Here is a 6,582-nt window from a genome sequence, read left to right on the forward strand (position 1 = left end):
ATAGAAAGCCTATTATCTAACTGAAATTATCAGTAACACAAGACCTTATATTCTTTTATTTATTTATTTATTTATTTATTTATTTATTTATTTATTTATTTTTGCATTCAGAACACTTTATTTTATTTCCTCTGCAGTTAGGTTTGTTTAAAGGCCATTCCAGCTCCCCATTTCCCTTCAACCCAGTGCACCAGGAATCACAACTGCTTTATGGTAAAGGCGGTTCACTCTGGGGCAGAGCCAGCAGCCCCTAGGCCCAGGGTTTAAGGGATCATCTTCCACCATTGAATGCAAACGGCACCCGGTGGATAATAATACAGGCACAGGTGTCTCCCATGTTGGTCGGGTAGCATTCGAAGTCATCAATTGAAGGTGCACTTGAGACCCAGGGGCTCCAATAAGTCACAGCCTCTCTCTTCCAAGCAGCAGGTGCCCTTAATTAGTAGCCCAAAGGGCTTGGGGATCCCTAGATTCCTGCCCAACACAATCATCTGCACATGTCAGGGAAGTACGGCCTTGAGAAGAATTTTGTGGTCTGTTGGTTGGAGGGGACATTTGTCAGCAGCTCCAGGCAGAAGAGCTGCGGGATGGCTATGATGTCTTTGTCTGTCATGCCCAGTTCCTTCTTTAGGAGGGTGCGGTTCAGGCTAATGCATTTCTCCTCATAATCATTCTGCTTTCACAACTTCTCATCAGCCAGGACTTGAGAGATGGTTCTGGACTCCCTCCCATTAGAAATGAGCTGGTCTGGTCTAACCTCATCAAACAGGTTCGCATCCCCATAGCCTTCCTTCTGCTTCTGTTCAAACAGCTCATAGCTGGGGCTGGCCAGCAGGAGGCGGAAGCCCATGTCCTCATCATATTTGTCGTTTACAGGGACAAATCACATGAACTCATCCATGTGGCCGGTTATCAACCAGTCTGAAAAGAGCTCCACAGGGTACCTGCACCTGCTGGGCACATACAAAGTCACACAGGGCCTTGCTCATGTCCAGGCCCTCGGAGCTGGGGTAAAAGCTGCCACCAATGAGGACGATGCCTAGCAGGTAGTCTTTGCCTTGAGCTTTGACTGGTGCGGATACTATCAGGTTCCCAATGGAATCCAGGCTAGCCACTCTGTGGTCTTCGGTTTGGTGGGTCCGGTAGCCAACGCCAGGGAGTATTTTATGGGGAATTCTTCCATATTGGAAACCCGAGGGGTGTCGAAAATCAAGGATACCGTCTTGTGAGCAGCCTGAGTGTAGCAGAAAGCCATTTCATCCTGCAGCCGTTTGCCCTGGCGGCTGGGGGGTCCTCCTTCACAGATGCCACCTGCACATGGCTCTTCTCATTTAGCCTTATCACTGTGTCCACAAGGCACTGCAGCTGCAGGGCCCTGCACAGGAAAAGCTCGAGAGGCATCTGGGTGCTAGGAGTGAAGATGTAAGGAGCAACCCGGAACATCACTGTATCTTTGTATAGCGGCATCTCCGGGATCAACTGGTCATGAGACTTTTCCACTAGGGAGATGGAGAAGGAAATCAGGCCTGTGAAGCTGGCAGATGGGAACTCCATGGCCTCTATGTAGAAGGTCTCTGTCCCTCGGTTCTCAAAGGGAGCCAGGACATGGACAGGCTTGCCAGGTCCTATTACCATTTCATAGGTACTGGTGGTGGTACCTTTCTGGAGCCAGTAGGCTTTTGCCTTGCTCGACTCTTCCTTGGAAGTATGGAGGCTCAGCCAGTAATTCTTAAGGACAGCGTGGGGACCCTCCATAGTCAGAGTCATCTGAGATAGGTTCTGTATTGCTTTGCACTTGTCCTGATCATTGGTCTGTTCAGACTCGCTTGTGTCTCCAGGATTGCAGTTGACAAGCAGGATGGCTCCCCATCCATTCAGGCCCCACACCCATCTTTTTTTAAGCCTGCTTGTCACTTGGCATGTCCTCAACGCCGGTGAGGTACAGAACAGCTGTGGCCGTGGGAACCTCTGTGTCAGGACAGTAGTAGGAGACCAACACCTTGTCCCCGTCCAGAGTGGGGCTGGGTGACACCATCCTCACCAGTGCCTCTGTGGGTTTGTTCATTGGTCGCCAGACCACTGCATCCTCCTTCCCAGTAATGACTGTGCTGGAGATGTGGATCAGGATCCTGGGGGAGCCACGGATGGTGACGGACTGGCAGTTCTTGGGTGCACACCCACTGATGTCCAATGTGATTTCCATGCCCAGCACACAATTGGCATGGGTGGGACTGTCCAGGGACAGACTGAGAGTACTCTGGAAAGACATGGCAAGGCTTCCAAGCCAGCCGCTCTTGGATGCAGCCCTTACCTACCAAAGTAACTGTCTAGCAAGACCTTACATTCTTAAAAAACTCTCTGCTGCCTAGCTAAAATTATCCCAGTAATGGACCCATAGTTTTTCTCCACACTGAGAATCTTCAACTTCAGTTACAAACTGCTTTTAACTTTCATACCCAGGCTGTCTTTCTGGCAGTATCTTGCATTTGATTTTTGTTTCAGGGTATTAATTTACTTTAAAAGTTTTTTTTTGTGGGCAAAGAGGCTGTATATAGTAATATTTTATGTAAATACTCAGTAAATCATGATTTCAAAATGTTCCTTCCAGGCTCTCAAGTAAAATGCAGACTCTCACAAGCGTTTGTCAATAAAGTTCTACTATATCACATCAGTGCTCTTCTTCATTTATATATCATCTATGTCAACTTTTATATTTCAAATATAAAGGTGTATAGTTGCTGGAGATAACATACGCTTGGAAAAATTTGAAATACTGATTGCTTGGTTCATTACTTAAACATTTGCTGACCTTTCCTCTAGAGCATGGTTTTCAACCTTCCTAATATTGTGACCCTTTACTACAGTTCCTCATGTTGTGGTGACCCCAACCACAAAATTATTTTTGTAGCTATTTGATAACTATAATTTTGCTACTGTTATGAATAGTAATATAAATATCTGATATGCAGGATATCTGATATTCTACCCCTGTGAGTGGGTCATTTGACACCCCCAAAAGGGGCTGTGACCCACAGGTTGAGAACAACTGCTCTAGGTACTACTCTCTTTGAGTGTGCTCAATTTAATATTTAATATTTCACACTATTAATTATTATATATACCTAAGAGAAATGGCTAACAAGTTCAGACTTCTGTCTAGAGACCTCCTTACTCAAATATATGAGTTCATTAGCTATTATTTCCCAGCTTTCATATTGCTACAACATATGTAATTAATAAGCACAGGGTCACCTTTTCTGAAGGCTCCAGTAACAATTCCCTGGCTGTCCAGACTGCCTCATAGGGTTTTCTAGTTCACACCAACTGTATTGTTATAGTCAGTGTTGTATATGTTCTATTCTTGTTACAGTAGTATCCCATTTCTCCATATCATTTCTGTTATATCTATTGCTGCAAAACAAACTATGCCTAAACTAATGACTTTGGATGCCATTAAAATATCTCGAATGATTCTGTAGGTTTACTTGGTTCAGATGGCTTCTCCTAAACTTTTCAGACAGAGCTCTAGTCATGAGAGTAGGCTCAGTAGAAGATAATTTTCCACAATGGTTGCATTTGTTGTTAAGTATTTGAGAATATATTACTCCAAAATGTAGCAGCTTAGAAGCTCCAATGGCACAATCAGTTAACAACAGCATATTATTATAAAATGATTAGATCAAAACAGCATAAAAGTTATTATCTCTCAGATTTCAGATGTCAGGAACTCAAAATCAGCTTAATTGGGTGAGTTTCACTCAGGATCTCTCCCAGGGTTGATTGAAGATGGTGTCTAAATCTGATGATAAGGCTGGTAGATCTACTTAATGAATTTGTAAAAAAAGATTCCATTCTCACTAAAGAAGATTCCATAGGTTCCTGGGTGATCTCATGATGCATCAGCTGGTTACTCCTAGCCAGAGTGTTCTGAAAAAATAGCACTAAGACAAGTCGAGAGTGTATTATGCATCAAATTCTTGAAACTGATAGTCACCACATAACTGATATTCATCTGCTCATACAAACAACACTGACGAAGATGCTCCTTGCCTAATGAGACCTGCATATGCCCTTGGAGTCCAGACTCTGTTAAGGACAAACTTCTTCAGCTTCATTACAGATCAGCAACACAGTGAAATATGTTCATCTTTGGGATTACATGACTTACTAGGATCTAAATCTCAATACATAGCCCAGAGCTGAGGACAGACATATGAAAAGTCAATGTTCAGAATGGGTTTTCTCTTGACCTCATAGTGCCTTTGCACCATCACAGGTTGAAACTTTTAAGTTATGCCACTGTATATTGGGGACTATTTGCAGAATAAATTGAGAGTATTGCGAAGAAATAAACACCAGAAAACAGCCCCTCTTCAGAGCATTTGCACCCTGAATACCACAATGACAGTTCACAGTTGTCAGTTAGTGTTACATACTGCTGGAGTGCCATGGTCCTAGCCTTTATGATTACTTTCTCTGCCTTGCATATCTCAGCACATAGACCGAGTTGCAGAAAGCGGAATACAAGTTTTGAATATCTGTAAAAGTGATTTACTTAACACAATAGGTTTTATAACTTCTTTTAAAATTATAACCGATGCCTTTCTTTTTAGTCTGGTGAGTTTTACCATATGAATCCTCCCTCTATACTTATAACTCTATTCAGTACAAAAGTTGGAGATCACATGCCTAGCTAGAAGAACATTTGATCCATAACACCTAGATATGTCAGTTAACACACCAGGATAAACAGTATATTATGGACATTTTATTCATGAATAGTAGCTTATGTTGGGTTTAGATTTATAATCCAGCTTTCTATTCAACCTGAAATTCAGCCTATTCCGAATCTACAGGTCCTTGTGCACAGACATAAGCCCATATCAGCATGTGTGGCTTTAACTGAACATGAATGGATTTCCTTGATATTAACCGTGATCATTTTCTAGATACTACTCTTAGCGTTCTTCTATCCATCAGATAACACCCCATGGATATCACTGTAACTCAGATCCCACCTGCTATTGTCCTGTTGCCTCAGATACTGCACCCTTTTTCATTCAGGCCGAAGGTTAGCTGCTCTCTTTCATGACCTGACTTTGAAGAAAGCACTGTACTATGCCTTGTTCACTTTAAAAATGGAAACCTGATAATTTAGGTGTGCTGCTGGCAGTGACAATAGCCCTTTGAAGTACTAATGCTGTGTGGCAGGTCACCTGTCACCTTTGGAAGTTAACACTGAAAGCCAACAGCCTGGTACTGTGACTAACTGCTAACATTGTAAGTAAGAGGGCTGAATTTTTGGACTCTGTTCAAAACATATTTCCTATGGGTCTGTATGCTCTGGAAAGACTTCGTTATCTCATACAAAGACTTGGGTAAATATTTTCATGGTTTGCTATGTGTTTCAACTTTCAAAAACCTAACAGCTATTCCTTTTTATCTCTTTCATTAAGCTAAATGTTTTATATCATCATTCGAAACCAATTCAGTGATAATCTAGATTGCTAATAGTCCATTAAATATTCAATAACCTGATTGGTCAAGAGTTAAGGTATATTTTTAGTATAGAATTTTCAGTGTAAATATCCTATTTTAATGAACTAGACAGTGTTATTCCAGATGCAATGTAATTTATAAACACCAGTGTCCAGTAGTATAAACCAGTAGTATCATAGCTACTTCATAAATCTAAACCTGGAACTATGGTTAATACAGGATTACTCAACTGCCCATAGAAATTATTCAAAGCACATTGGATATTACCAACTTCATCATCTGTTTTTGTGGTCAAGAAAATAAAACTTTCCTTATGGAGTTGTGGAATATACTTACCAAAATATGGTCCAAATTACTAATTGGATTACAATGTGTCAGGATTATTATGGATTAATTTATATTAGTGCTTTCTATGAAATACGTACTATTTGGAAAAGAGTACATCACATATGCATGAACTTTTGAGTATAATAGAATAATAATGAGCAACATGTAGAGCCCTCAGACAGAATTGAAATGGAACATCTCCTATCAAAACCTATCAAAACCCTCCATCGCTCCTAGTGAGAGCATTTCTTTCCAAAGATTCTATATTATTAATAATTTCCTAGTGCTTTTACAAACAACACACAGATGGTTATACATTATACAAACTCCATAGTCTTCACTTTGGATTAGACACAAATTTTATATACCCTTTCTTGACCCTCATATTCATCATATATTTCATCTTTGATTATGCACTTGGTTGTGTTGCATGAATTTTCTCTGTTCTCCTGGCTCCTGCTGTAGAGATATAACAATACTGTTTTTAAATCTTAAAGTTTTTATTTTATTCTTTGAGAATTTCATATACAACTTGGGTATTGCTGCATCCGGCATGGCTTGGTCCTGGAAATCTGATGAAGGTGATGAGGGAATGACGAAAGGACCGACAGACAGACACATAGACAAAGAAGCTAGAGTCAAGTTGTCCATTCTTTCTCTGATGGAGCAACACCTACAGTAATAGCCACAGTCCTGAAATTCAGAAAGATTATTTCATACATCTTAATCCAGGAGGCAGTTATTATATACAGGTGA

General features: G+C 41.0%; 1 pseudogene; it reads right to left on the bottom strand.

Moving 5' to 3' along the window:
• Nucleotides 1-263: 263 nt before the first annotated feature.
• On the bottom strand, nt 264-2,269 carry LOC102915844 (inactive protein-arginine deiminase type-6 pseudogene; annotated as a pseudogene).
• Between the last annotated feature and the right edge of the window lie 4,313 nt (nt 2,270-6,582).

The sequence above is a fragment of the Peromyscus maniculatus genome, chromosome 14, assembly GCF_049852395.1.
Source record: "Peromyscus maniculatus bairdii isolate BWxNUB_F1_BW_parent chromosome 14, HU_Pman_BW_mat_3.1, whole genome shotgun sequence".
NCBI classification, from domain to species: Eukaryota; Metazoa; Chordata; class Mammalia; order Rodentia; family Cricetidae; genus Peromyscus; species Peromyscus maniculatus.